The 21,279-nt window shown below is 41.0% G+C and overlaps 1 long non-coding RNA gene across 1 annotated transcript; it reads left to right on the plus strand.

The window, feature by feature from the left end:
* Positions 1–3,967: 3,967 nt before the first annotated feature.
* Positions 3,968–21,071, plus strand: LOC136610871 (uncharacterized). The gene is made up of 2 exons (XR_010790186.1): positions 3,968–4,051; positions 20,908–21,071. It is a non-coding gene; the product is annotated as an uncharacterized lncRNA (long non-coding RNA).
* Positions 21,072–21,279: the final 208 nt, after the last annotated feature.

The raw sequence follows: 21,279 nt of genomic DNA on the forward strand, positions 1-21,279 counted from the left end.
ATATAAAGTTCCTGCTGTATACTGTGATCTGTGTACCCTTTGCAGAACATCTGCTGGACACGGGAGGGGAACGGTTGCTGCAATCGGTCGGCCTCTTATAAGAAGTACTGCCACATCCGGTACAGTCTTTGACAACACAGAGAAGCCACGCAGTCACACTGGTGTCACTTAAACTTGTGTCCTATGTAATCACTCCAAGTCAATGCTCACATGATTCCAGCATGGGCATAACTATAGCTGTAGTAGCTGCTATGGGGTCCTTGTGTTCAAGAGCGCTATTACTCTTTGTGGAGGGGCGTACACACGTGTCTTTCTGCTATCTTACACTATCAAAAGCAATTGGACACTTGAGCAGGGGCACAAGCCTCCAAAAAAAAAAAAAAACATGAAATGCACGTATAGTTACATATAGCATTATTGCCACTGTATGAGAAGCAAATATGACCACCACACAGTAATTATCTACATACTGTTAGTGGACAAAGAGCACTATATAAAGACCAATGTTCCCACTATATAAGGTCAAAATAATACTGTCACACCACAGAGTAATATTGCCATACTGTTACCAAATAAAACCCACTACCAAAAGACCAATATTACCAGTACCACCACTATAAAAGACCCAAATAATACCACCACACTATGACCACTAGAGCGTGACTGCATATGCCTTCCTTACTGCTACTGTATAAAAAAAACACTGTACAAAGACATATTACCGCTATACAGTGTCCATACAGTGGTAGATACTGGTTCTACACAGACGCTCTACAGACCATGTAAGCGATTACAGTACTGTTATATCCAGTGATCACAGGTGATGTCCATTGTTCACTTTTCCTGTCTTTTCTATACAGCCCGGAGCACCATGATGACTTCTTCCAGCCACAGCTTCTTTCTGCAAGTTTGCAACACAGAGATCTTTGGCTTTTCCATCATCGCAAAACCTTTTACCAACCTATGCAAACTCTTCATCCTACTGCTACCCCTAATTCTGTGTCTGCTACTTCCATAAATGCCCCTACCAGCTGTGTAGCACAGTGCCCCCAAATACGCTGCTTCAGACTGAAGTGTCCTAGCTTTAATTACTCCAAAATTGTATCACAGACATTATTAGTGCACCACGCAGTAAAAATGTGTCTATTAATACCCCAACCAGCAATAGTGGTCTTCTTAGTACCCCACACAATAATAGTGTCCCCACATAGTAAAAATAACCACGGTAGTCCTCCCTTGAGACTAATAATGCTGTCTGTGTGTCTTTTAAAAAGTGGTAATTCCTCCTTAGAGAGCCCCTTTATAATAATGCCTCACTTGGGAGCCCCCTTTTAAAGTATTAATGCCCCATGTGTCTCTTTATAAAGTTATAATGCCCCCTCAGAAAGTTGTAATGCCTCACTTCAGTGCCCCTTAGAAAGTTATAATGCCACCCCCCGCCCCACTCCCAAGAGCCTCCTCATATAGTAATAGTATCGTCCCAGCATAGTGCCCAGTATAGTTGGTAACAATATAACAATAGTAGAGCAGGGAGTGTCTGACTCTGTGGCCGAAATCACACACCCACGGGAAACATATACTGACCTGATGCCCGATGAGCGCAGTGTCTCGTCTGCTTCATGTCATGTCACAGTCTCGGCACAGGAGGCGCAATGTAGTGACAAGCCTCTAACTCCCTGCTCTACCATTGTTATCAGCACTGGCGCTTGCTCAGAGATTCGGGGCACTGGACTTGAGGTCCGGGGCATATGCCCCAAATTTTCAGAGTTAGTGACCCCACCTGTACCTTAGCAAGAATCAAAAGTTGTATCTATACCCATGTTAATACTTAATGGGGCTCCTTTGGCCTTAAGGACATTGGATACTCTCCGTGGCATACTTCAGCTGGTATTTCCCTCCATTCATCCTGTAAACGTAAAACTACATAATCACGTCACAACGTGTGTGGTGCTGCCCGGTGCTATAGCCTCCTGTTCAGTGGTTTGGGCACATTACCTGGGATATCTTTATATAATGCGTGTTGTGCTTGCTCAGTGATAGAATCGTGTATAGGGTTAAGGTTTTGCTCTCTGTATACAGAGATTTCCAGGATTCCACTGAGTGTAAATATTTCCTTCCTATCTCTTTCTGGTGGAGGAAAGGGGCGGAGCTAGCGGGTGGCGTGATCCTGCAACAGACGTGTTTCCCTTCACCTCCTGGTAACCGCCTGTGTGATGCATGTGTCGAGGGAAGCACACGGCGAAGGGAACAAAGGACAAAGCAGAATCTAAGGAAACCCTGTTAGTAAACTTCTCAGCAGAGCGGTGTATAATATTAGTGTATGGGGTGCATCGTGTGCAGAGCCTCCTCCCAGGCTGAGTCATTATACCCACATAATAACCAGGGCGTGGACTGATTTTTATAAGCCTACTTGCAATATACTTTATTCATAAACAAATTCACCTGCCATCAGGTGTTTATCGACCTGCATCCGGCCCGGGAGGTGAAAGAATATCTTGTAGATATTAGGGCTCTCTCATACAAGCGTGTTACCGCACACGTATCACCCACGCGGGGAGCATTTAGCAGTACGCAATGTATTGCATACTGCTGCATGCTGACGAATCCTCATACACTATCTTGGCGTGTATGTGCACGTCATATGCACCAATATAGTGCAAATTGCTTTCTTTTTTGCGTGCTATATGCATGAAGCACCATTGACACTAATCTAAAGTTAGTTATCGGGTATTACGCATAAAAAGCCCACGATAAAAAACACTTGTGTGAGAAAACCCTTAAGAAACATCATCAGGGAGAAAGTAGTGGAGGGAAAGTGTAAGCCCAAGGACTTGCATCTACACTCTGACTATACCACCATAAAGACAGCCTCAGTGCCTCTGTCACAGGCACAAACAGAGCAGTTATAGCGCCCCCATTATAGGCAAACAGCCCCCATAAGCAACACTGTGTCCAATTAAATCTCTATGCTCCATTACAGCCGTACTGGCCTTACAAATGCTCCTGTGTTGCTCCCTGCTGTCCTGGCACTACTGTGAAAACTACAACTCGGGGCTACCATCCCACTTTAGTTGATGCCCAAATCACCAGAGCTACCTGGATACCAAGACGTCTACTGCTCCAATACAAGGAATCGGAAGAAAACAATCCACAGCTGGAGGTACCAAGGAGAACAGTTAGGCTGGCTGCGCATGACCGGGTTGGATCTTAATGCAGGAGCCCGAAGCAGATTCTGGCCCTGACCGTGGCTGGCGACCCTGTGTACCTGCCTTCTTGTGTTTTCATCTGTATTGTGGATGGTCCGGACGGCTCACCATCGGATATGCGCAGTACAGATTTCTTTTTACGTTTGTTTTTCCAGCGCCGTCACCAGGTGATGACGCAGGTACCTGCGACCTAGCCGCTGTCAATTGCAGATGGGCTGCAGGTTGGACGGATTCCATTGACTTCAATGAAAGCCATCCATGTGGAATCCACACTAAAATAGAACATGCTGCAATTTGTCTTCCATTCACGGAAATCGCAATTCGTTTCCGCTAGTGTGCAGGAAGAAGCGTTTTTCCATAACATAATGAAAAATAGTCTGGTACAGTGTTAGCCCGTAGGGCGAAATATGGTTGTTCTCAGTAAGAGAAACCAAGTACCGGGTTTTTGGCTCTATAAGACGCACTTTCTTTTCCTCCAAAGCGCGGGGAAATAGTCTCTGCGTCTTATTGAGCGAATGTGCCAAAATTAGTCGCGATCGCCATTTTTTCGTGAGTTTAATGCGCGACCGCAATTTAGTTAGTGCGATCGCACGTTAAACGCGCGATTTCACAAACAAATGTGCGATCAGTTAGCAGTGTTCTATCAGTCCGCACTGCCGCCCATACATACTGCTGATTGGTGATGAGCACCACGGGAACTGCTGCTGCTCCCCGCCTCCACCAAACTGCCTCTTCCCTTCCTCCTGCCACACACAAGCGCTGCTGTGACACGGAGCTTCGGTTTTTCAGACCTCTGCTGCTTCTTATGCTCTGTTGCCCGGCACTATCCCCTGCACTGTCCCTGGGTGAGTGAAAAATACGGTAATCTTGTAGATATGACACCTTTTAATGGCTAACAAAAATACATGATATTGTTGCAAGTTTCGGACCTCTCAAGATCCTTCCTCAGGCATAATAAAACCAATCTGGATGGGGCATACATACAAACGTACACACATGAAACGGCACAGACATAGCGAGACTAATTTGCACTTAAAACAATACCAGACAAGATGAGCAGAGAAGTAAATACTTAAGGAATGTGAGAGTTTTAAGAACTCTAAACTGGTGTTACAGGGTCACAGGCCTGTGTGCTATCTCGGTATTATTGTATCTTGTCACCACCAAAAGGGTGGGTGGTGGCAAGATACAAGCTGGTTGACAGGCCTTTCAGGCTCCCAGGATCTGATTGGCTGTGATGTCCGCTGCAACCAACAGACACCGGTCCTGCAGAGTGAGTGGTGGGAGACGGAGCTGTAATCGGCCACAGCGCGGCAGGAGGAAGGAAATGTTAGCAAGGCGGCCATGAGGGAGCAGTGAGACGGCGGTGGCAGGAAAGAGACGACGGACATCTTGCCTGCAGAGTGACCGGTGAGGTGGGACAGAGCTGTCATTGTCAGGGTAAGGAGCTGGGGAGATGGTAGGGAGAGGGTTGCGGCCGAGGGGTTTAAACTGGTTGGGCTGGTCTCTGACACTGCCGCCAGGATCGTAAGGCCGTCGACAGCGGCAGCGCTAGGGGTTCACGCGGCGCGGCAGGTGGAGGGGGCTCTGAAACAGTTTATTATGGGATGGAGGGTTAGGGTAAGTTTAACTGTGAGGCTTACATTAATAGGTGTACATGATTCCATGTGAGTGCTGGCCGGCACTCAAATGGAAGCTTTTACAGCTACTAATGTAAGCCTCACAGTTTAATTTACCCTAATCCTAACCCTATATCCCTGCACAAATCCCTTGTCCGTTGCTGTCGGCCTCAGAACTTTGATGGCCATACAGCAATGCAACCAATCGACAGCTAGGGCTGTGACAGGGCCCTCCCTCCATCTAAGCTCTGTCAAACCCCTAGCTTCTGGTGGTGACAAGATACAATAATAACTGTTATCTCTCCTTCAGACCTGCAAATAAGGAAGATGAAACAATACCTTTGCAGCGCCACCAATTGGATGGTAGCATACCTTCACATCAATGCATGACTTTTTACCAAGTCTGTAAAACAATGATTGGGAATAGCAGCCATATATGATGTTAATGCGAGCTTTTAAATCTACGCAAGGTTCTTCCTCAGGCATAATGAAATAGATTCGAAGAGGCATGCATATATATATATATATATATATATATATATATATATATATATATATATATATATATATATATACACACACATACACACACACATATATATATATATACACATACACACACATATACACACACACACATACTTATGACAAGGCACATACATGGATGTGATTAATTTGCACTTAAAAGAATACCACAACAGGAAGAGTAGAAAAAAAAAAAACTTAAATAATCCACTGATAAAGATGTGAAGGTTTTATGGTCTCTGAATTAGTGTTAGGGGGTCACCAGGCCAGCAGTGTTATCTGTGCAATAGATTTCTCATACTTCCCAGTCATGCATGAATCCTCTAGAAGTCGGCAGATAACATCGCAATTTGCTGGCAGACTCGAGGAGAACAATGATTAATCACATGCTGGGCCCTGCAAATAGCTCCTGGAAGCCCTTTTATATGCAAATGAAGATGATAAAGTGTTAATGGCCATTAACACTTTATGCCAAAAGATCGCTAAAACTTTCAATCTTTCAATCGTTTGAAAGATTATCTTTGCATGTAAATCGGCCTTAGGGCTCTTCCCCTCATTCTGTTTTGTTATTGTTTTTAATGCAAATTTGTCACACTATGTCCCTGTCCTTCTGTTCCTTGTATATATAATATACATACATATACACACACATGTATACACTTCTTCAGACATATCCTACTATAATCCTGATGAAGAAACCAAAGTAGTTTCAGAAGCTCGCTGTAACATCACTTCTTTTTGTTCGCCATTAAAACGTATCATATCTATAAGATTACTTTGGTTCTTACTGAGAACATTCGCATTTTACAAACTACAACTCCTATCCTGCCCGACTGCTGTGGGCTGTCACAGTATGTAGGGATTTGGACGTTTTGCAAAATAAAGCCTAAGCATGCTGTGATTTGCCGTCCGCGAGCATAGCAACACTATGGAAAGCGTGCATTGCGTTCCCCGCAGCCGGATTATCGCAACGGGGAATGCAATTCAAACCCGCCCGTAGACAGGCAGCCTTAGAGGCGGAGGTTGCAGACCACAGATTTATGTAACATAAGACTGGTTGTATGCCAGAGATTTATATAATGGTTGTATACCCTGGAATATTTACAGCTACTTTTGCATAATGTGCTGAGAGGTTCTCACCTTGTATCCCACGTGGGCTGCATTTGGCAGACACATCGTCATGACTCATTATAAAGGTATTTTGGGACTATGTTCTACCTGCTGCCAGCTTTAGCTGTTTCCATTCTAAATTACCCAATGTACCTGAGTTAAGGTGCTTTTACATGGAATGATTATCATTCAGTGACTGAATGACAAATGAGAAGTCGTTCACTCCTCATTTGTCGTTCAGTTTCTACATGCCCCGACCTCGACTAGTCTAGTACCGATGACCGGCCTCGTTGGAAGTCACTGGATTTTACCATCTCATGTGGATTCACACTGAAACTGATTTACGGGAAACTTGTCACGTGATTTTATGTTGCACTCCGGGGTCACGGGGAGAATTTCCATGCAGGGAAGCACCAAACATGAAAGGGCAGAAAGTATCTGTAATAAAGTGGCCATTTGATGTATATAACTAATACAAGTGAAAAGTGGAAGAGGCGCCTTTGGCAAAGAATCTGGGAACTGCTTCAGATCTCAGATAAATCTTAGTTCACATGGACATTTTCCCAAAGTTCTAGAGAATTTCTAGGAAGTGTCACATGAGCGCCATAAGGCGGTACAAAAGCTCTGGCTGCGGGTCTTGGATGAACGCAGTCTATGCTGGAAGTTTCTTCAGCTCAGTATCACACAGATCCTCTATTAATTATATATCAGCTGAACTTAAATGAACTGAAAGCTACTGAGAGACAGAAACGTGGCTTCCTTGAGAGATCAGATGTAACAAGGCTGCTGATTTAGAGGCATAAACTCCAGAGCTGCAATCGTAATCTGAAATCTCCCAGCACCCCCCACTGTATCAGTATTTGTCAGTGCAAAACTTCTTCTGGAGCTTTGCATTCTGATGTCAGGCGCTACACAGTAATCTCATGGAGAAGAGACTTAAGGCCCTAACGAATGTCGCACAAAATTCATTCAAATTAGTGAAACTGCGCGATAATAGTTACATCTAAACGCGAAACCTTCATCCATTCGTTTGCTTTTCATTTGTCGCTCATTTTCACCCTACATAAAAATCTTGGCTGCTTCGCTCACTTCTTGTTATGCCTAAACGCTCCCGCTCAGTGATTCATATAGAATGTGAAGCGCTGAGCGTGAACAACTAGTGGTGACATCACATGCTCGTGTGCTTGTTTAAACGAGAATCGTCCTGAGTAAAGGAGGCATAAGCGGGTACTAGTGCATCTAGTCTCCACCAGAACTATGGGTGGAGACCTGCGATTGTCGGGGTAGAGTTATAGTGAACGCCTACAGCAGCCGACTGGCTACCTGGATGGAGGGTCAAGAAAGCGGGTGACAACCACCGGGGGACCGGGGAGAGAGCGTTCTGACAGCCGAGGGGACGGGGAGATGTGACAGCCGAAGAGGAGATCTGATAGCCGGCAGGGGATAGGGACAGAGACAACGGGGCTGGCAAGGCGACAGCGCAGCCAATATCAGGGACAGTAGTACGCATTACAGCAGATATGTGAGGCCATGGGTTGACAGCGTACAAGCCGTCAGGGAAGAATGGAGAGCAGACACGATAAAGACTGGAGCAGGGAGCGGAGATTCTGGGCAGCTGCCGGGGAACGGGGACAGAGACAGCGGGGCTGGCAAGGTGACAGCGCGGCCTGCTTCAGTGATGCATAACAGCTCATATCCGAGGCTGTGGGGGGAAAAGAGAGAGCGGCCGCGATAGTGACATGTGTCGGGATTATGGTACAGCAGCAGCAAATGTAGCAGCCAATCAGCAGCTGTGGGCATTGCCCAGAACTCCACCAGGACAATCTCAAGTATCCACCCATAGTTTCGGTGGAGACAAGATACACCAGTACCGCATAAGGGACCGTTCACACGGGTTTAAATAGGCCACAAGACGCATCAAACTCTGCAGGCCACCTATTGAAAATGGCTTAAAATTTGCCTGCAATTCTGTTAGACCTGCGGATTTTGGTGTGGAATTCTGCAGCTGCGGATCTGGCAGCGTCCTGCATGGCCTTCACACAGGCCGTTTCAGACTCTACAGGGGGCAAACAATTGTATGAACGATCGTTCATCCACTATACAGTCTGAAGAGTATCATCACTGCTAGTAGCATATCGCACAGGATCAGGATGTCATGTCTTGTCCTGAGCCGCTAGTGAAAAAAGACAGGAAAACCCCTTTAAAGGGAGTTTGCTCAGAAAAGACAGCCTATCTAGTGACAACGGGTTTGTTTTATGTATCTGTGATACAGTTTGCCAGAAGCTTACATTTCATCAGTAGCAGCCAGACCCAGAGGACTAAGGGAAGTAGTCCTCCATATTCATGAGACGCAGACTAGCCCCGCCCTCCAGACACTGATTGACATCTGTATGCCTATTACCATACAGAGACAGACAGCTGTCAATCAGTTAATTTCTGGCATAGGCAGTGAAAGAGAGCAGTGAAGTGTATATGCGACTGCCACTTCATTCATCAGGACCCCCATTCTCAGGATCGGTGGGGATTCCAGCAGTCAGACTCGAAATGATCATAGAGTTACCCCCTATCTTGTGGGGATGACTTTATATTTTGATACAACCCCTTTAACTTGAGGCCACGTCTGACAACACAGCCAAAAGTAAACCAGCAAATCTTCCCACGGAGCTCTATTCTCTTCTGCTAGAAAGTGATAGGGACACTCCAGCATCTGGAGCCCGGGTAGTGTTACCTTTGTCTGTGCAGGCAGAAAGTGAACATCGCCTTTAAATAATAAATGACTACAACAGCGTGATTTAAAAGCCTCAGGAGCGGCACACAGTGATCTGCACCTCCTGAGGATACTGAAGTGATCTGAGCTTCGTCTTTTGGCTCTCATCCTGTTTCCTGTAGAGGTGACTGATGAACGGCGCATCAACCTACAACCACATTTACTGAGTTTGCAAAAGTTACATAGAACCGTGTTGGTTTTGCCTGTTCATTATGTGTATTGGAGGGCTGCTCTAGTACTTCCTGCGGGTTACTCACTCTTGTTAGACTGTTACTCAGATAGACTGTGCATACACTGCTGTCTACATGTATGGTCTCACCCTCCTCAGGTATGTGATCTTATGGGATGACAGAACTGAGAGTAGGTGTGAGGTGAAGAGTACGGAGGTACAAATGTAAGCAGTGCAGTCCTGAGCCAAGAATGTACAGCGCTGCCTCACGTACCACACAGGATTAGCCAGTCCTTGAAAATTGCCCGATTATGTTTTTTAATTAGCAGGAGCAGCTCAACATCCTCAACTGATTGCTTTACAGCAGACGGCAGCACTTCATATTACCTAAATGTTATAATGACAAATGAATCAAGGTTAGACCATATTATCCTTATCCTTAGTTACATTCTTGTACATAGGGGCAGTATTATAGTAGATATATTCTTCTACGTAGGGGGACAGTATTATGGTAGTTATATTCTTGTGCATAGGGGGCAGTATTATAGTAGTTATATTCTTGTACATAGGGGCAGTATTATAGTAGATATATTCTTCTACGTAGGGGGACAGTATTATGGTAGTTATATTCTTGTGCATAGGGGGCAGTATTATAGTAGTTATATTCTTGTACATAGGGGGCTGTATTATAGTAGTTATATTCTTGTACATAGGGGGTGGTATTATAGTAGTTATATTCTTGTACATAGGGGGCTGTATTATAGTAGTTATATTCTTGTACATAGGGGGCTGTATTATAGTAGTTATATTCTTGTACATAGGAGGCAGTATTATAGTAGTTATATTCTTGTATATATGAAGCAGTATTATAGTAGTTATATTCTTGTACATAGGGGGCAATATTATTCTTCTACGTAGGGGGACATTATTATAGCAGTTATATTCTTGTGCATAGGGGGCAGTATTATAGCAGTTATATTCTTGTGCATAGGGGGCAGTATTAGAGTAGTTATATTCTTGTATATATGGAGCAGTATTATAGTAGTTATATTCTTGTACATAGCAGGCAGTATTATAGTAGTTATATTCTTGTACATAGGGGGCCAGTATTACAGTAGTTATATTCTTGTACATAGGAGGCAGTATTATAGTAGTTATATTCTTGTGCATAGGGGGCAGTATTATAGTAGTTATATTCTTGTACATAGCAGGCAGTATTATAGTAGTTATATTCTTGTACATAGGGGGCAGTATTATAGTAGTTATATTCTTGTACATAGGGGGCAGTATTATAGTAGTTATATTCTTGTACATAGGAGGCAGTATTATAGTAGTTATATTCTTGTACATAGAGGGCAGTATTATAGTAGTTATATTCTTGTGCATAGGGGGCAGTATTATAGTAGTTATATTCTTGTACATAGCAGGCAGTATTATAGTAGTTATATTCTTGTACATAGGGGGCAGTATTATAGTAGTTATATTCTTGTACATAGAGGGCAATATTATAGTAGTTATATTTTTGTACATAGAGGGCAGTATTATAGTAGTTATATTCTTGTACATAGGGGCAATATTATAGTAGTTATATTTTTGTACATAGGGGGCAGTATTATAGTAGTTATATTCTTGTACATAGAAGGCAGCATTATAGTAGTTATATTCTTGTACATAGGGGGCAATATTATAGTAGTTATATTCTTGTACATAGGAGGCAGTATTCTAGTAGTTCTATTCTTGTACATAGAGGGCAGTATTATAGCAGTTATATTCTTGTACATAGAGGGCAGTATTATAGTAGTTATATTCTTGTACATAGCAGGCAGTATTATAGTAGTTATATTCTTGTACATAGGAGGCAGTATTATAGTAGTTATATTCTTGTACATAGGAGGCAGTATTATAGTAGATATATTCTTGTACATACGGGGGCAGTATTATAGTAGTTACATTCTTGTACATAGGGGGCAATATTATAGTAGTTATATTTTTGTACATAGAGGGCAGTATTATAGTAGTTATATTCTTGTGCATAGGGGGCAGTATTATAGTAGTTATATTCTTGTGCATAGGGGGCAGTATTATAGTAGTTATATTCTTGTGCATAGGGGCGGTATTATAGTAGTTATATTCTTGTACATAGGGGCAGTATTATAGTAGTTATATTCTTGTACATGGGGGAGTATTATAGTAGTTATATTCTTGTACATAGTGGGCAGTATTATAGTAGTTCTATTCTTGTACATAGGAGGCAGTATTATAGTAGTTCTATTCTTGTACATAGGAGGCAGTATTATAGTAGTTATATTCTTGTAGATAGGGGGCAGTATTATAGTAGTTCTATTATTGTACATAAGAGGTAGTATTCTAGTAGTTCTGTTCTTGTACATAGGAGGCAGTATTATAGTAGTTATATTCTTGTACATAGGGGGCAGTATTATAGTAGCTATATTCTTGTACATAGGTTGCAGTATTATAGTAGTTATATTCTTGTGCATAGGGGGCAGTATTATAGTAGTTATATTCTTGTGCATAGGGGCAGTATTATAGTAGTTATATTCTTGTACATTACAGGCAGTATTATAGTAGTTATATTCTTGTACATAGGAGGCAGTATTATAGTAGTTATATTCTTGTACATAGGGGGCAGTATTATAGTAGATATATTCTTGTACATAGGGGGCAGTATTATAGTAGTTATATTCTTGTACATAGGGGGCAATATTATAGTAGTTATATTTTTGTGCATAGGGGGCAGTATTATAGTAGTTCTATTCTTGTGCATAGGGGGCAGTATTCTAGTAGTTCTATTCTTGTACATAGGAGGTAGTATTCTAGTAGTTCTATTCTTGTACATAGGAGGCAGTATTATAGTAGTTATATTCTTGTACATAGGGGGCAATATTATAGTAGTTATATTCTTGTACATAGGGGCAGTATTAAAGTAGTTATATTTTTGTACATAGGGGGCAGTATTATAGTAGTTATATTCTTGTACATTGAAGGCAGCATTATAGTAGTTATATTCTTGTACATAAGGGGCAATATTATAGTAGTTATATTCTTGTACATTGGAGGCAGTATTATAGTAGTTATATTCTTGTGCATAGGGGGCAGTATTATAGTAGTTATATTCTTGTACATAGGGGCAGTATTATAGTAGATATATTCTTCTACGTAGGGGGACAGTATTATGGTAGTTATATTCTTGTGCATAGGGGGCAGTATTATAGTAGTTATATTCTTGTACATAGGGGGCTGTATTATAGTAGTTATATTCTTGTACATAGGGGGTGGTATTATAGTAGTTATATTCTTGTACATAGGGGGCTGTATTATAGTAGTTATATTCTTGTACATAGGAGGCAGTATTATAGTAGTTATATTCTTGTATATATGAAGCAGTATTATAGTAGTTATATTCTTGTACATAGGGGGCAATATTATTCTTCTACGTAGGGGGACATTATTATAGCAGTTATATTCTTGTGCATAGGGGGCAGTATTATAGCAGTTATATTCTTGTGCATAGGGGGCAGTATTAGAGTAGTTATATTCTTGTATATATGGAGCAGTATTATAGTAGTTATATTCTTGTACATAGCAGGCAGTATTATAGTAGTTATATTCTTGTACATAGGGGGCCAGTATTACAGTAGTTATATTCTTGTACATAGGAGGCAGTATTATAGTAGTTATATTCTTGTGCATAGGGGGCAGTATTATAGTAGTTATATTCTTGTACATAGCAGGCAGTATTATAGTAGTTATATTCTTGTACATAGGGGGCAGTATTATAGTAGTTATATTCTTGTACATAGGGGGCAGTATTATAGTAGTTATATTCTTGTACATAGGAGGCAGTATTATAGTAGTTATATTCTTGTACATAGAGGGCAGTATTATAGTAGTTATATTCTTGTGCATAGGGGGCAGTATTATAGTAGTTATATTCTTGTACATAGCAGGCAGTATTATAGTAGTTATATTCTTGTACATAGGGGGCAGTATTATAGTAGTTATATTCTTGTACATAGAGGGCAATATTATAGTAGTTATATTTTTGTACATAGAGGGCAGTATTATAGTAGTTATATTCTTGTACATAGGGGCAATATTATAGTAGTTATATTTTTGTACATAGGGGGCAGTATTATAGTAGTTATATTCTTGTACATAGAAGGCAGCATTATAGTAGTTATATTCTTGTACATAGGGGGCAATATTATAGTAGTTATATTCTTGTACATAGGAGGCAGTATTCTAGTAGTTCTATTCTTGTACATAGAGGGCAGTATTATAGCAGTTATATTCTTGTACATAGAGGGCAGTATTATAGTAGTTATATTCTTGTACATAGCAGGCAGTATTATAGTAGTTATATTCTTGTACATAGGAGGCAGTATTATAGTAGTTATATTCTTGTACATAGGAGGCAGTATTATAGTAGATATATTCTTGTACATACGGGGGCAGTATTATAGTAGTTACATTCTTGTACATAGGGGGCAATATTATAGTAGTTATATTTTTGTACATAGAGGGCAGTATTATAGTAGTTATATTCTTGTGCATAGGGGGCAGTATTATAGTAGTTATATTCTTGTGCATAGGGGGCAGTATTATAGTAGTTATATTCTTGTGCATAGGGGCGGTATTATAGTAGTTATATTCTTGTACATAGGGGCAGTATTATAGTAGTTATATTCTTGTACATGGGGGAGTATTATAGTAGTTATATTCTTGTACATAGTGGGCAGTATTATAGTAGTTCTATTCTTGTACATAGGAGGCAGTATTATAGTAGTTCTATTCTTGTACATAGGAGGCAGTATTATAGTAGTTATATTCTTGTAGATAGGGGGCAGTATTATAGTAGTTCTATTATTGTACATAAGAGGTAGTATTCTAGTAGTTCTGTTCTTGTACATAGGAGGCAGTATTATAGTAGTTATATTCTTGTACATAGGGGGCAGTATTATAGTAGCTATATTCTTGTACATAGGTTGCAGTATTATAGTAGTTATATTCTTGTGCATAGGGGGCAGTATTATAGTAGTTATATTCTTGTGCATAGGGGCAGTATTATAGTAGTTATATTCTTGTACATTACAGGCAGTATTATAGTAGTTATATTCTTGTACATAGGAGGCAGTATTATAGTAGTTATATTCTTGTACATAGGAGGCAGTATTATAGTAGTTATATTCTTGTACATAGGGGGCAGTATTATAGTAGATATATTCTTGTACATAGGGGGCAGTATTATAGTAGTTATATTCTTGTACATAGGGGGCAATATTATAGTAGTTATATTTTTGTGCATAGGGGGCAGTATTATAGTAGTTCTATTCTTGTGCATAGGGGGCAGTATTCTAGTAGTTCTATTCTTGTACATAGGAGGTAGTATTCTAGTAGTTCTATTCTTGTACATAGGAGGCAGTATTATAGTAGTTATATTCTTGTACATAGGGGGCAATATTATAGTAGTTATATTCTTGTACATAGGGGCAGTATTAAAGTAGTTATATTTTTGTACATAGGGGGCAGTATTATAGTAGTTATATTCTTGTACATTGAAGGCAGCATTATAGTAGTTATATTCTTGTACATAAGGGGCAATATTATAGTAGTTATATTCTTGTACATTGGAGGCAGTATTATAGTAGTTATATTCTTGTACATAGGAGGCAGTATTACAGTAGTTATATTCTTGTACATAGGGAGCAGTATTATAGTAGTTATATTGTTGTACATAGGCGGCAGTATTATATTAGTTATATTCTTGTACATTGGAGCAGTATTATAGTAGTTATATTCTTGTACATAGGGGGCAGTATTATAGTAGTTATATTCTTGTACAGAGGGGGCAGTATTATAGTAGTTATATTCTTGTACATAGGACGCAGTATTATAGTAGTTATATTCTTGTACATAGGGGGCAGTATTATAGTAGTTATATTCTTGTACATAGGTGGCAGTATTCTAGTAGTTATATTCTTGTACATAGGAGGCAGTATTCTAGTAGTTATATTCTTGTACATAGGGGGCAGTATTCTAGTAGTTATATTTTTGTACATAGGGGGCAGTATTCTAGTAGTTCTATTCTTGTACATAGGGGACAGTATTATAGTAGATCTATTTTTTGTACATAGGGAGCAGTAAAGAAGGAGGTTTGCTTCTACTAAGAATTGAAGTGTGCATCATGATGATTGTGGATGATAAAAGGAGGAACGTAGAAAAATGAACACAGATTACTGCAAATCAATAAAAGTACGTTGTTTCTGTACTATGACATCACTGCGTGTATTACTCTTTTACTGTATCATCACTATTTGTATCATCACATAACTGAGATATTAGCATTTGGATGGTTTCTGGTTTGCTGAGTGGAATATTACTGTCCTGTGATATCATTATGTGATGCACACAGTGACGTCACAGTATAGAAAAATTCCACCCATCAAACTTACAGGTCGGGATATATCAGAAACCATGTCGTAGATAGCGATGTCACAGTATAGGGTAAAACCAGAGTAATATCACAGTAGTGGGATAATGCACCTAGCTCTATGTTGTGATATCACTGTGTGCATTATACCAATGAATTAAAGAAATACATATGCACTGGAGACTTAAATACAACAATTATGTCCAGCACATACAACCTGTAGTGCAATTGTTTACTGAGCAAGAACATGAGCCCTTTAGCCATCAAAGAGGCGAGCAACAGCTTGTTGAACCTGGAACAAAGATGTTATCACTGTAGAATCCATAATCTTCCTTTACTGCTGTTACTTAGAATTGCTCTCTGTAAACAAATATTTGTTCCCTAACCCCATAAAAAGGAAGTTGTGGTGCCATCATCCAGATTGCAAATAATGCTTATCAATGCTTCTGATAAACAGGCACAATATTATTGCTGCATACTACGCACTTCCCTGAACATGTGGCATCGCTGGTTGGAATCTCCATATTAATAATGCTGGAGTGACAAGCAATCAACAAAAACATCTTGGCCAGATTTAAATGAAACCGTCACACCGACGTCCCTGCATTTCTATCCATCACAAAAAATGAACATGTAAACCCCTTGATGACCTGGATTTGTCTGTAAGGCCGGATTCACACAAACGCATTCACGCTGAAAAATGTGCGCACGCAGTACGCAGAAAATAGAACCCACTGATCGAGGGGTTCATTCTCAGGCGCACATTCCGTTACATACAAATAAGAACTCGTAGCATGCTCTATTTTCCTGCACATTACTGCAGGTAAAGAACACATTTGAAACCATTAAACCAATTGGCCATTTTAATAGCGGAGAGCATCGGGGTGTGTTCTTTTGCATGTTTTTTGCCTGATGCGCAAAAACGGAGAGCAAATGTCAACACAAATATGCATCCGCTCATGTGAATCTGGCATAAGGCCTCGGTCACACGGGCGGTTTTTCCCGCGATTTGTGGATTTCATAACGGATGCGCATCCGCAAATCGCATGACCGGGGCCGACGATTCACTGAAAAATCTGCACCTAGCAGTGTTTTTAGCGAAACAGCCCAGCGCTGCCCACTATCCTCTGTCACAGCTGTGGCAGAGGAGAACGGTGTTCGCCCATTGAATTCAATGGAGCCGGCAATAAAGCTGGCTCCATTGAAAGCAATTGCTTACCGGCAAGCGGTGGATGAATTTTCGGGGAAGGGCTTAAAATATAAGCCCTTCCCTGAAAACCATTCTGCAAATGTGTAAAAATAAAAAAAAAAAGTATACTCACCTTTTTCCTGCAGCCGGAGTTCAGCGACATCTGGCCGGTAGTTCTCCTGAACTGCTCTCTGTAGTATTCAGCAGGTGGGGATTTAAAATCCCCGCCTGCTGAATGATCTGCCTCTGATTGGTCACAGCCCTCAGCCAATCAGAGGCAGCTCTCACTCACCCATTCATGAATTCATGAATTGGCTGAGCGCAGGGACCAATCAGAGGCAGCTCTCAGCTGCTTTTCAATAGGTTCCTATAATTTATCGCACATCGGCATAAAAACAGACATGTGCCTGCTCCCATTGGGATGCATTGGGTCTATAGATCTGCAGATCGCAAGCGCGTCTGCAGATCGGACCAAAAAACGCCCGTGTGACCGATAGCTAAGGCTGCATTTGTAGGGTTGGAATTTAGACTGTGAAACCTCATGAAAAGACAACCTCCCTATCTAGACCAGATTTCCTTGACAGATTTGCGAACTGGCCATCTTCTCTGAGAGGATCCCCCCCCTCTTAGAAGATCATTTTTAGACTAATAATGACTTTTTGGGGGTCGTCTCAAAGAGGGTTCACTGTATTAAAAAACATGAGGACGAAAAAACTCAAGTCTATTCACATGTGGCGGATTTGTTGCAGAATTTCCGCAGTGGAAAATCCATATCTGCAAATCTGCACCAAATGTCGAGGGTTCGCAGAGTCTTTAGTGATTTTTTTTTTTTGCCCCTAGAAAATTCTGTAAAAAAATTGGCACAAGTGATTTTTAGAGGCATCTTTTTGAGTGGCATTTTAAAAGCGCATTTGTTTATTGCAGATTTTTTTTCTTATAGAGATGCCTAGGGAAAGCACTTGAAAAAAATCATACGTAGAGCATCCCGCTATTTTGAAAAAAAAAACAAAAACACAAAATGCAGCATTTAAAAAAAAAAAAAAAAGACATTGTAACAACAGGCTGTTCACGTCAGGGTGCATGAGCAAAGAATTGTAATGTATGCAATTTTTAAGTATCCATGTACTTTTTTAGCATATATGTCAGAATATAGCCATACAATTCCATATCTTTGTATTTGTTATTACCTAAAAAAGCTTGATTTCTTTTTTACGATCAAGTTTTTCCTTTTAATAAAACATTTTCAGTTGCACATTTTTTTAGGTATTTGAGAACAAAAAATCCATAAGTTAACCATACAGAAATGTACAGCTTTATATTTCTATAAACGTTTTCCAATGACTATAATGTATAGTGATACGTAATGTTATGTAGAGTGTAATACTGACATATGCTATTATGGTATGCATAAAGGGTTAATGACGACAGTGATGTGATGTAACAGAGTGTAATGTATACAAAGGGCATATAATGCAGTAAGTGTAACAGCGCAGTGAGGCACATGACGCAGCTGCAGTACGGAGTAGCGTAAAGTAATATGAATCAAGTACGGTAATGTGGGACTCAACCGCTAGTATAATGATGATGTAACGACCTCTGGAGACATGGATGATGTCTAAGATGTGTGATGTGTTCAGTAGTTGAGGAACAAGTGTTTGTAGAACAATACCCGAATAGTCCAAGAAAATCCCAAGTATTTATCAAACAACTTATCGAAAGAGTCAACCTGACAGAACACGTTGTTCCGTACTGTGCTGGAAACCTCCCCAGATAGGGGAGGCTGCGGTTATGGCTTTCTTCAAGCAAAATCCGACGTCCAGCGCTTGGGCAACGACACGGCTCACCAGTTTTCTAAAATCCATAGTGCATCAGATTCGGAAGAGGAATAATCTTTATCCATATCATAAAATCCGGCAGCAGCAGCCTTCATCACACGGCAGTCTTCACACGGGCCGTAAACCCTACCGAATTTTGGCTGGCAGAACTGCAGTTGCAGTACAGGCTATGTAGAGGAAATTTCAGAATGGTAGTGCCGAAAATTTACACAACGAATCCGCAGCATTTTCTGAAAAATGCTGCAGATTCTTAATTCAAAGAATGTCTATTTCTGCTGCAGAATGCCTTGCAATGCAAGGGTTAAACCCCGTAGCAAATTTGCTAAAAGAACCCAGTTACCAATTAGATATGGATTTGGTCTCTGCGGTTTTCCAGCATAGATGCTGCGGGCTTTCCACAGTGGATGAGGCCCGTATGATGCTGGCTTATGGACCGACCAGTCCAAAGTCAAATTAAATAAAATATACAACATGCAACACACGTTGGACGAGACAGAACCCGTGGGCCGTTAAGGGCTTGTCACCGCCATTAATATCTGGTTAGGCATGTTTAGCCAATAGGTAATCAGTCCGGTCCTCTATGAGGAAAACCTCAATAGAGAAAGACTTCTGCAGTTTATTCAGCAACACACTGACTCCTTTATTGAAGGATTCCCCCTCGCAGAGTTTGGTAGGTCATCCTTTCAGCACAACAGTGTCCCAGCCGCTGTACCAGCAGCCCCAAACATCCAACCAGTGTCATTAAGAACTATCTTCAATATATAGAAGAACAAGAAGTCCTGGAAGTGATGATATGTCCCCGCAGAGCCCTGATCTCATCATCATCCAGTCTGTCTGGGATTACATGAAGAGACAGAAGGATTGGAGTGAGCTGACATCCACAGATCTGTGCTTAGTCCTCCAAGATGTCTGGAACAACCTCCCTGCCGAGTTCCTTCAAAAATTGTGTGCAAGTGTACCTAGAAGAACTGATGCTGTTTTGAAGGCAAAGGGCGATCACAACAAATATTCATTTAATTTAGATTTCATTGTACGGGTTAATATTAGAGATGAGCGAACGTACTCGGTAAGGCCGATTTAGCAATCGAGCACCGCGATTTTCGAGTACTTCACTACTCGGGTGAAAAGTACTTGGGTGCGCTGTGGGGCGTGGCGTGGCGTGGTGGAGCGGGGGATAGCAGCGGGGAACAGGGGGGAGTCCTCTCTCTCTCCTTCTCCCCCCCCACTCCCCTCTGCAACCCCCCGCTCACCCACAGCGCACCCGAGTACTTATCACCCGAGTAGTGAAGTACTCGAAAATCGCGGTGCTCGATTGCGAAATCGGCCTTACCGAGTACGTTCGCTCATCTCTAGTTAATATCTAAGTAATGTTTCTAAATACAGTTTTCTGAAAATCTGCGGATATCTGCTGGTTATAGCGAGTGGATGATGGAATATTTTAGAGCTGTATCATATCAGTACTGACACCATGACCAATTTGTTAAATATCTGGCAACCCTGCATTGACCATCTAGAGGTGCCAGGACTACCTTACCATATATCATCTACCTAACCATCCCCTTAGTAACCAACTCCGGGAATTTGATATGGATTCTTGACAACTTTGTTCACCACCCTCTGTTATCGCTTTGTCGTACCCTATATATTGGAATATACGGTTACTTTAAAGCATACAATATCTCAGTAAGCACCTTGTGAGGGGATTTAAGAATGTTGCAAATCAATCTTATATTTACTTGAATAAAAACCCTTTGAAACAAAAATAACTGCACCATAATTTACCAGGTGGCATGTCGGGGTTTTTGAGGTACGTATTTGTACTCTTCGTTTGTTTGTTTGTTTTATAAAAAGTGAGATATTGGATTTATAAAAAAAAGCATAGTATTACATGTTGTACTCACAAATTACTTCAGAAGGTCCGGTGATCCTTCTGATTACGGATTACCAGATTTGGAGTCGGGAAGGAATGTTTTTCTGCCCTGAAATGAGAATACATGGCTTTTACAGAATGTTCTTTTTTCTTTGCCTTCCTCTAGATCAATGCTGCAAGATAATGGGCTGAACTGGATGGACTTTGGTCTATTGTCATCCCTAGAAATGATGTTACTATGTGGCAATCCCACAAAGAAGTATTAATTTACTATGTTAAATAATACAAAATGTAACAATGTTTCAATTGATTTTAAAAAATAGGCTCCCATATCCAGATACTTCTGTTGCATACGTCTGCGGCTGGACTCACTGGATGACAGGTAAAACCCTGTTGTGAAACAACCCCTTTAACGCTTCAACAGAAGGAAACCGAAGCTAAACTATACCAACTACGTTTTAAAGTCGCCAATCCGTGGAGTCCTCTTAAACCATAAACAACCGCTTACACTTCTGATCAGCATGGTTTGCTATGTCTG

The sequence above is a fragment of the Eleutherodactylus coqui genome, chromosome 2 (genome assembly GCF_035609145.1).
Source record: "Eleutherodactylus coqui strain aEleCoq1 chromosome 2, aEleCoq1.hap1, whole genome shotgun sequence".
NCBI lineage: Eukaryota > Metazoa > Chordata > Amphibia > Anura > Eleutherodactylidae > Eleutherodactylus > Eleutherodactylus coqui.